This window comes from Equus asinus, chromosome 12 (genome assembly GCF_041296235.1).
Source record: "Equus asinus isolate D_3611 breed Donkey chromosome 12, EquAss-T2T_v2, whole genome shotgun sequence".
In the NCBI taxonomy this organism is placed as follows: domain Eukaryota; kingdom Metazoa; phylum Chordata; class Mammalia; order Perissodactyla; family Equidae; genus Equus; species Equus asinus.
This window is the reverse complement of record NC_091801.1, coordinates 40456671-40468028: the sequence shown is the minus strand read 5'-3', so window position 1 is coordinate 40468028 and position 11358 is coordinate 40456671.

The following is an 11358-nucleotide window of genomic DNA, read 5'->3' as shown; positions in this document are numbered from 1 at the left end:
TCTACGGCAACCCCGCGCGCCCCCGCGGTCAGAGCCGGCGGCGGCGGCGAGAGCGCGGCGGGGGGCTGGGTAGAGCGCGGGCGGCGTGGGGGGAGAGTGCGGGCGGGGGTGGGGGAGCCGAGCGCGGGCGGGCGCGAGCGCGGGCGGGGGGGGGGGAGAGAGCGCGGGCGGGCGCGAGCGCGGGCGGGGGGGGGAGACAGCGCGGGGGGGGGAGAGAGCGCGGGCGGGGGGGGGGAGACAGCGCGGGGGGGCGGGCGCGAGCGCGGCAGCGCGGGCGGGGCACCGGCGCGTTCGCCCGCCCGGTCCTGCCCCCGTGGCGTGTGTGGAACGTGGCGGAAGCCGGTGGCAGCTGCCGGGCCTTCCCTCCTCCTGCAGCGCTGCCTTCCCAGCACCCTTCCCCGGCCCTTTTCGGGCCGGACTGCGAGCAAATGAGGAAAAGAGCCAAACGGTAACCAGGCGGGAAACGTAAAACCACCCGCCAGTGGGGGCCGCTCCGCTTAGGCGACATCGAGTCTTAGGACATGTGCTCAGTTTGTCCGCCTGTCTGTGAGGAATCTGAAAATGTGGTGTCTTGGAAGCTGCCTTTCGAAAGAACAGTGCTTACCGCCTCATCTTTAACTTTTCATTTATTCAGCAAATGTTTTTGAGTTCCTGTTTTGTGGAAAAGCTTGTGTTAGACGCTGGGAATAATGCAAGGGTAAGAAGAAGAGGCCTCTATCCTGAAGGGCCCTAGAGTTTGCTGGGGAGACAGACATTTAAACTGCAACAAAACCCTGAGATAAACAGGAGACTCTTGCCCTTGAACACCCATTCCTTTCCGCCCTCTTGGTCCTCGGCTGTGTGACTCTTCTGAGTAAACTCCCCTGGGGCTAAATTCAAGATTTATCGCTCTTCAGAAGCCTCCCTTGACAACTCCCACCTTTCACTCTTGCAGACCGCGTTAGAGCCCCCTCCCTCTCTAGTATATTCTGTTGGATTTGTACTGTCTCCTGTAGTCTAGACTGAGCTCTTGGAGGCGGAGGAAATGTAATTTTGGTCTTGTGGTCATAAAAGTTTGTTTTGGACAAATGGATGTCCCCAGTCCTTTGTTACTTTTCTTTTTTTTTTTAGAAAGGTTAGCCCTGAGCTAACATCTGCCACCAATCCTCCTTTTTTTTTTTTTTTTTTTTTTTTTTGCTGAGAAAGATTGGCCCTGAGCTAACATCGTGTCCATCTTCCTCTACTTTATATGTGGGATCCCTGCCTCAGCATGGCTTGCCAAGCCATGCATAGGTCGGCACCCAGAATCTGAACGGTTGAACCCCAGGTGGCCTAAGCAGCGGTGAGAACTTAATGGCTGGGCCAAGCTGGCCCAACAAGCTGACCCTGCTTTGTTACTTTTCTTATAGAAGTCCTCTTACTCTCTCGTGTTACAATGTATACCCCTCTTCTCCTCTTGGGTTCATTCAGCAGGTTATCTTTTATATGCCTGGTTAATTCCAGATATTATGCTGGGCTCTGAGCGTGGAGTGGTAGCCTAAAATCAGAATAGTCTTTGCTCTTACAGAGCTCACAGTCTGATCGAAGGGATAGACACCAGTCAAACAAATACATGTGAAATTGCAGCTGAGATATGTGCTACTGTATCAGCTTTTGCTGTGTAACAAAACACCATGAAACCTAGTGGCTTACAACAATCCTTTAGCTAACTCTGGATTCTGTGAGTGGACTGACTGGTTCTTCTACTTTGGGTCTGCTTGATTGGTCTCTCTCATGCTTTTCTGGTCAGCAGGCAGGTCTGCTGGTGGCTGGAGGAGCTACAATGGCCTCACTCACAAGTCTAAGGATGGGAAGGCTGTCAGCAGGGGCAACAGAGGCAACATGTTAGTGGCCACTTTTGCAATTTAACTCAGGTACTAAGAAAAGCACATGGCACCAAGAGAGCATGTACGTAGTACACAATTTTCATTTGAACTAGTTGGGGAAAGAAATTGATTGAGACAGTAACATTTGAGCTGAGATCCAAAGATTGGAAAGGGGTTAACTAAGTGAAGAGGGAGGGAAAAACAGTCCAGAGAGAGGGATAGTGTAGGCAAATTGTCCCCCAACCCCATTCCCACCTCTACCCTAACTTCCATGTCTCAGAAAATGGTACCACCCCCCAGCTGATTGTTTAAGTCAAAAACCTAGGAGTCATTCTTTCTTTTCCCCAGGCACACTGGCAATTTCCATCTGTTCCACCTCCAAAACATATCCTGCCTCGTTCCTTCTTCATTTTTTCTACATCAGTATAATCCAAGCTACTATCATCACTCACCTTGACTGCAAATCTTTCTTACTGTTCTCTTCACAGCCACAGTTACACATTGCAATGCAAAATCAAAAATGTAGATCAGATTATGCCAACCTTTCAAAGCCTCTGCTAAATGACCTGAATGTTTGTGTCTCCCCAAAATTCATAAGTTTAAATCCTAACTCCTAAGGTGATGGTATTAGGAGATGGGGCCTTTGTGAGGTGCTTAGGTCTTGAGGGTGGAGCCCTCATGAATGGGATTAGTGCTCTTACGAAAGAGACCCCAGAGAGCTCCCTAGTGCCTTCTGCATGTTACACTGAGAAGATGTCTGTCAATGAGACAGAGGCTCTCACCAGGCACTGAATCTGCCAGTGCCATGATCGTGGACTTCCCAGCTTCTAGAACTGTGAGAAATAAATTTCTGTTTTTTATAAGCTACTCAGTTTATGGTATTTTTTGTTATAGCAGCTCAAATGGACTAAGGCAGACTCGCAGTGTGCTTAAAATAAAATTTTGAATCCTTACTCTGCCTCTTAAGGCTGTATCTCATTCTTGCGTATCCATCTACCTTCTCTCACTGCCCCACTGTGCTATAGCTACAATATCTTTCTTTCTGTTTGTAGCATATTTCAAGCCCATTTCAGAGTCAGTTTTGTGTTTGTTATTTTCTCTGCCTAGAACATTCGTTACTCAGATCTTCACATGGTTGGCCCCTTCTTATCATATAGCATTCTGCTTAAAAGGCACCCACAGAGTGAGGCTTTCTCTGATCACCTAGTTATTATCATATTACCCTGTTTTGTTTCCTTTGAAGCAAATGTCATTCTCTAAAATGAACTTGTTTGTTTATATGCTATTTCTGTCTCTCGTGAGTAGAATGTATTCTCCATGAAACTAGTCTATCTTGTTCACATTATATTCCCCATACCACCCCAGTTTTTGACTCATAGTAGGAATTCAAAAATTAGTTGAATTTATCAATGAATAGGTGAGTGAGTGAAAACCCCACGACATGGAGCATGGTGTATGTGAGGAAATGGTAGAAAACCAATGAGGCTAGAGTGGAGGAGGTTGTTACCTGATGTGTGATATAGTTGGAGGGGTGGGTATGGGCCAGGTCAGAAGGACATTTTGGCCGTGCTAAGGAGTTTGGTCCTTGTATTATTCAGGATTATCCAGAGATACAGAGCCAATAGAAAGAAAAAAATAGGGGCCGGCCCAGTGGTGCAGGGGTTAAGTTCACACGTTCCGCTTCTCGGTGGCCTGGGGTTCACCGGTTTAGATCCCAGGTGCGGGTATGGCACTGCTTGACAAAAGCCATGCTGTGCTAAGTGTCCCACGTACAAAGTAGAGGAAGGTGGGCATGGATGTTAGAACAGGGCCAGTCTTCCTCAGCAAAAAGAGGAGGATTGGCAGTAGTTAGCTCAGGGGTAATCTTCCTCAAAAAAACCCAAAATGTATATATGGTTTTATCATAAAGAATTGGCTCATGTGATTATGGAGGCTTAGTCCCAAGGTATGCAGTCGGCAAGGTGGAGACCCAGGAGACCTGATAGTATAAATTCCAATCTGAAAGCTGTCAAACTTAAGACCCAAGAAGGGCTAATGTTTCTGGCTGAGTCTGAAGGCTGGAAAAAGCCAATATCCCAGATTAAGCAGTCAGGTAGGAGGTGTTCTCTCTTCTTCGACCTTTTTGTTCCAGTCAGGTCTTAAATTGACTGGATGGTTGCCCACCCACATTAGGGAGGGCAATCTGATTTACCAAGTCAAATGTTAATCTCATCCAGAAACACCCTCACAAACACACCCAGAATAATGTTTGGCCAAATGTCTGGGCATGCTGTGGTCAAATCAAGTTGACAAAAACTAACCAACACAGTCCTTGTCTTCATATTGATGTCTTACAGCGAGGACTATCTTAGTTATCATGTAACTCGTAAATATTTTAGCAAGTGTGTCATGTCTAGTATAGTAATTGTTGAACAAATGTATATTGAATTGCACTCTTTCAGTCTCCACTCAATATACGGAATGAATAGGTTCTAGGAACCCTTCTCCTGAGATCTGGGCTCTTTGTCTCCTGTCAACAGACATTTCAAAACATGTATCAGCACAATTGTTCTCAAGTCTTTTCTCTGCTTAGAGGCACTTTTCTTTCTTAAAGACAACACTTTCTCATAGGACACATCATCTCACAGAGGGGCTGGGTGCCTGGGGAGGCCTCGTGCCCTTGGCCAAGGTCACTTGATGAGATATTAGGAGAGCTGGAATTAAATCCTTTGTCTTCCCTCTCCAGTGCTCTTTCCCCTATACCAGAACGTATCTATCTTTCTTTTTCTCTCTCATTATGATCTTTTTTTGCAAAGTTCTTAAACAAAAGTAAACATAAGTAAATTACTTTAGGTTCAATGAATGCCATTCCATATGTGGAATAAGGAGAATGTGTGTCAATGATCAATCATTGGGTGCCACGTTCCAATGTTTCTGGAAATTATCGTTCCAGGTTATAAGCATTATAACATGACTTTTCAGGACTTTTCTTAAGCTAGTACTGACTTTTCTTAAACCATTATATGTTATTTGTATTTATATTGTGAAAACAGCACAATCTTATTTTGTATAATATTGAATGAATTTCAATTTATTTAGGATAGTTTAAGAAAGGTCCAGTGGAGACAAAGAGTTAGATTAACTTCACTCATTTATTCAGCACTACTTACTGAGAGCTTGTCATGTACCAGGTGCTGGATTTACTGTTCTTTAATCCAAGTGCTCTAAGGTGGAAGGAGACAACAATACACATATCTGGATCATTTTTTGGATTTTCTTCTAGTCTTATTTCTTTGGAACTTTAGAGGCGATGATGTAGTTTAAATTAGGTTATTTTATTTAAATTATGTTGTTATGTTGTTAATCTTAGCTTTCTCCTTCCCTCTCCCTTTGTCTCATTTTAGAAATGAAGAAAGACGTTAAATGATCAATAGTGATACATTGTATTTATTTGCTATTGTTTATGCCTGAACAATATAACTTCACATGAAGTTGTTTCAGGTTAAGTAGCTTAAGCAAATTGTTTTAATGCTGATACATAGAAATAAAACTTCTCTCCAGCAGAAGATTTAGTTTTTCCTTTGTTTGGTTTTGTTTATTTTTTGCTCTTTCAATATTTGAAGGCATATAGGGACTCCCTCTAGTGGCAAATTTAGTACTTAAAATTATTTGGCCAAGCACCAGAAGCTAAGGGGACAAAAAGAAACTGTCATATCTCTTTTATGACCAGTTTTTAAGCAGAAATCACCTATAACTGATTTTCTTTTTAGTATATTAAGGAGGGAGTATTATTAAGTGATAAAGCACATGGGTTTTGTTGGGCTCTGAGATCTCACACCTGGATTTAAAGTCTGGCTCCATCACTCTCTCAAGGGTCAGCGAGCTTCAGAATCACCTGGAGGGCAGGTTAAAACAGAGCTTCCTAGGCCCTAGCCCCAGAGTCTGATTCAGCAAGTCTGGAGCGAGAGCCAAGAATATGCATTTATAACAAATTCTCAAGTGATATTGATGCTGCTGGTCCAGGGACCACACTTTAAGAAGCATTGTCCTTGACTCCTAGAGTGATGAAATTAAGTCTTATATTCCTCAAGGTTAGCCATAAGGTTGTTGTTAGGATTAAATGGAGCAGTAGATGTTAAGTGCTTATCATGGTACTTGACACAGTAAGTTCTCCACAAAGCTTAGCTCCTATTAATGTCAGATCTGTCAGTGTTTTCTGATTTGGAAAACTCAAAAAATAAGGCAGAACTTTTTAATAATATTGTTGTTGAGCTAGTGTTGTTAGCTAAGTTATATCGGTAATTGTACTTATGATTAAGGTCTTTGTGGTTCACACAGCACTAAGCCCTATTAATATATCTATTAGCATCTATCTTCTTACTAATATATTAGTCTTTTTGCATATTCCTTTGAAAAAGTAATACAGAACAAAACAAAACCAAACCGACACACTGGGGGGTATGTCAAAGGGATCCAGGGGCCAATTGAAAGAGCTCCCGATGGCCAAAGCTGGAACAATGTAGCAAGAAAATAAAGTAGTAATGGATTATAACCCAAAGTAAAAATTAAATGTCCCTGAGATAAATCAATGTGTGAATGAATCAATCAATCAATAAATAAATGGAGAAGACGAGACAAATCTCCCATGCAGGAGAATTCCAAATAACTTATGTAGATACTCTGCCCTCAGAGAGGTGGAGTGTAGCTACCCATTTCTTAAGTGTGAGCAGCACATAGTGACTTCCTTTCAAAGAAAGGGGAAAAAAAGAGTAACTTTACAGTGGAGAAACATGACAAACAGCACCTCAGCCAGGTGATTAACGTCAATATCAACAGTGATAAATCATGTTACCAATATGTACCCTTTATGTGATATAATGAAAACGGCATATTACCCTTTGGTCTTCCTCCTCAAATTCCATAACCCAGTATAGTCATGAGAAACGGACCAGAAAGCCCAGTTCAGGGACATTTTACAAAATACCTGACTAGTACTCCTCAAAACTGTCAAGGTCATCAAAAACAAGGAAAGTCTAAAAACTGTCGCAGCCAAGAAGAGCTTAAGGAGACATGACAACTAAATGTAGTACCGTATCCTGGATGGGGTCCTGGGACAGGAAATGGACATTAGGTAAAAACTAAGGAAATCTAAATAAAGTAAGGAAACAAAATAAAGCAAAGCTCTTTAACTTTTAGAGAAAAATTGGTACATATTTATTATAAAAAGTTCCATTGAAACTTGAGGAGCATAATAAAGAAAAACATGCCAATGCTATATGCTAAAATGTTAATATTAGGTGAATGCCTTTCTAGATTGATCTTTTTTTCTAGATTGATCTATCTGACAGGTAGAGGTAGAGCATATATATATGTATATACATGCATATAGAAATATGCATATATATATATATAATAGGCATGAAGACAATCTTATAAAGGTAGGATTTTGTGTGTTTAAAAATTTTATTTTGGGCATTATTTAATTTTTTTTACATTATGAAATATATCAAACACACAGAAAATAATTAACTGAGCCCTGTATATTCACTGGGCAGATTTTACCGTATTTTCTTCAGATATTTTTTTTACAACAAAATGTTTTTCATTTTTCAGATAAAGAAAGCTGCTTAATTCAAATGAAAACATGACTAGATTTAAAAACGGGAAAAAGAAAAGACATTCACAAGAGTGATATGATTTACAATATGTAGGTAGAGCTTTTGGATAAAACAAAGTATTGCTTGAACAAAAGAAAATTAGAAATGTGTAACAATTTACTGTTTTTTCTTTTTTCTTTTATTGAGGTTATATTGGTTTAAAACGTTGTGTAATTTTAGGTGTATGTTATTATATATCAGTTTCTGTATAGACTGCATTGTGCTCACCACCAATAGTCTAGTTTTTATCTGTCACCATACGTATGTGCCCCTTTACCCCTTTCGCCCACCCTCCCCACCCTCTTCCCCTCTGGTAACACTAATCTGTTCTCCTTGTCCATGTGTTTGTTTCTCTTCCTCATATGAGTGAAATCACATGGCGTTTGTCTTTCTCTGTCTGGCTTATTTCGCTTAACATAATACCCTCAAGGTCCATCCATGTTATTGCAAATGGGATGATTTTGTCTTTTTTTAGGCTGAGTAGTACTCCATTGTATATGTATACCACATCTTTATCCATTCATCAGTTGATGGGCACTTGGGTTGCTTCCACATCTTGGTTATTGTGAATAATGCTGTGATGAACATAGGGGTGCATAGATATATTTGTAGTTTTGATTTCATGTTCTTTGGATAAATACCCGGTACTGGGATAGCTGGATCATATGGTATTTCTATTTTTAATTTTTTGAGAAATCTCCATACTGTTTTCCATAGTGGCTGCACCAGTTTGCATTCCACCAGCAGTGTGTGAGGGTTCCCTTTTCTCCACATCCTTCCCAACACTTATTATTTCTCTTCTTGTTAATTATAGCCATTCCAATGGGTATGAAGTGATATCTCATTGTAGTTTTGATTTGCATTTCTCCAATAATTAGTGACATTGGATATCTTTTTATGTGCCTGTTGGCCATCTGTATATCTTCTTTGGAAAAATGTCTGTTCATATCCTTTGCCCATTTTTTGATAAGGTTGTTTGTCTTTTTGTTGTTGAGTTGTATGAGTTCTTTATATATTTTTGAAATGAACCTCTTGTTGGATACATGATTTGTAAATATTTTCTCCCAGTTGGTGTGCTGTCTTTTCATTTTGTTTATGATTTCCTTTAGCTTGTAGAAGATTTTTAGTCTGATGCAGTCCCATTTGTTTATTTTTTCTTTTGTTCCCTTGCCTGAGTAGACATGGTATTTGAAAAGATGCTGCAAAGACCGATGTCAAAGAGTGTACTGCCTATATTTTCTTCTAGGAGTTTTGTTTTATGGTTTCAGGTCTTACATTTAAGTCTTTAATCCATTTTGAGTTAATTTTTGTGTATGCTGTAAGATAATGGTCTACTTTCCTTCTTTTGCATGTGGTTGTCTAGTTTTCCCGACACCATTTATTGAAGAGATTTTCCTTGCTCCATTGTCTGTTCTCGGCTCCTTTGTTGAAGACTAGTCATCCTTAGATGTGTGGTTTTATTTCTGGGCTTTCAGTTCTGTTACATTGATCTGTCTGTCTGTTTTTGTGCCGCTACCACACTGTTTTGACTACTATAGCTTTATAGTATATTTTGAAGTCAGGGATTGTGATACCTACATCTTTGTTCTTTTTTCTCAAGATTGCTTTGGCTATTTGGGGTCTTTTTTGTTCCACAGAAATTTTTGGATTCTTTGTCTTATTTCCATGAAGATTGTCATTGGGATTCTGATTGTTGCACTGAATCTGTAGATTGCTTTAGGTAATATAGACATTTTGACTATGTTTATTTTTCCAATCTGTGAGCATGGAATATCTTTCCATTTCTTTTTCTTTCTTTTTTTTTTCAGGAAGATTAGCCCTGAGATAACTGCTGCCAATCCTCCTCTTTTTGTTGAGGAAGGCTGGCCCTGAGCTAACGTCTGTGATCATCTTCCTCTACTTTATATGTGGGATGCCTACCACAGCATGGCTTGCCAAGCAGTGCCATGTCTGCACCTGGCATCCGAACCAGCGAACCCTGGGCACCGAAGCAGAACATGTGCACTTAACCACTGCGCCACTGGGCCAGCCCCTCTTTCCATTTCTTTATGTTTACTTCAATTTTTTTTCAATAATGTCTTATAGTTTTCAGTATATAGGTCTTTCACCTCGTTGGTTAAATTTATTCCTAGATGTTTTGTTCCTTTTGTTGTGATTGTATTCTTGACTTCTCTTTCTGCTAGTTTGTTATTAATGTATAGAAATGCAACTGATTTTTATAAGTTGATTTTGTACCCTGCCACTTGTGCTGTACTTGTTGATTATTTCTAATAGCTTTCTGGTGGATTCTTTAGGGTTTTCTATATATAGACTCATATTGTCCTCAAACACAGAGAGTTTTACTTCTTCCTTTCCAATTTGGATACATTTTATTTCTTTTTCTTGTCTAATTGCTCTGGCCAAAACCTTCAGTATTATGTTGAATAGGAGTGATGAGAGTGGGCACCCTTGTCTTGTTCCTGTTCTCAGACAGATGCCTTTCAGTTTTTCACTGTTAAGTATGATGTTGGCTGTGGGTTTGTTATATATGACCTTTATTATGTTGAGGTATTTTCCTTCTATACCCATTTTACTGAGAGGTTTTATCATAAGTGGATGTTGCAGCTTGTCAAATACTTCTTCTGCATCTATTGAGATGGTCTTGTGATTTTTATTCTTCATTTTGTTAATGTGGTGTATCACACTGATTGACTTGCAGATTTTGAATCATCCCTGTGTCCCTGGTATAAATTCCATTTGATAATAGTGTATATTCCTTTTAATGTATTGCTGTATTTGATTTGCCAGTGCATTTTGTTGAGGACTTTTGCATCTACATTCATCAACAATATTGGTCTATAATTTTCCTTCTTTGTGTTGTCCTTGTCTGGTGTTGGTATCAGGGTAATGTTGGCCTCATAGAATGAGTTAGGAAGCATTCCATCTTCTTCAATTTTTTGGAATAGTTTGAGAAGGATAGGTATTAAATCTTCTTTGAATGTTTGATAGAATTCTCTAGAGAAGCCATCTGGGCCTGGAGTTTTGTTTTTGGGAGATTTTTGATGACTGTTTCAATCTCTTTTCCTGGGATTGGTTTATTCAGATTCTCTATTTCTTCTTGATTCAGTTTTGGGAGGTTGTATGAGTCTAAGCATTTATCCATTTCTTCTAGGTTAAACAATTTGTTGGCATATAGTTTTTCATAGTGTTCTCTCATAATCCTTTGTATTTATGTGGTATCCATTGTAATTTCTCCCTTTCATGTTTAATTTCATTAATTTGAGCCTTCTCTCTTTTTTTCTTAGTGAGTCTGGCTAAGGATTTGTCAATTTTGTTTATCTTTTCAAAGAACCAGCTCTGAGTTTCATTGATCCTTTCTACTGTTTTTTTTTCTGGTCTTTATGTCATTTATTCCTGCTCTAATTTTTATTATTTCACTCCTTCTGCTGACTTTGGGCTTTGTTTGTTCTTCTTTTTCTACTTCTGTTAGGTGTAGTTTAAGATTACTTATTTTAGATTTTTCTTCTTTGTTGAGGTAGGCCTGTAATGCTATAAATTTCCTTTTCAGTACCACTTTTGCTGCATCCCATAAGATTTGGTATGTTGTGTTTTCATTTTCATTTTTCCAGGTATTTTTTATTTCTCCTTTGATTTCTTCATTGAGCCAATGGTTGTTCAGTAACATGTTGTTTAGTCTCCACATATTTGTGACTTTCCCAGCATTTTTTTTCTACTTGATTTCTAGTTTCATAGCATTGTGGCCAGAAAAGATGCTTGATATGATTTCAATCTTCTTAAATTTATTGAGGCTTGCCTTGTTTCCCAGCATATGGTCTATCTTTGAGAATGTTGCATGTGCACTTGAGAAGAATGTGTATTCTGCTGTTTTTGAATGGAAT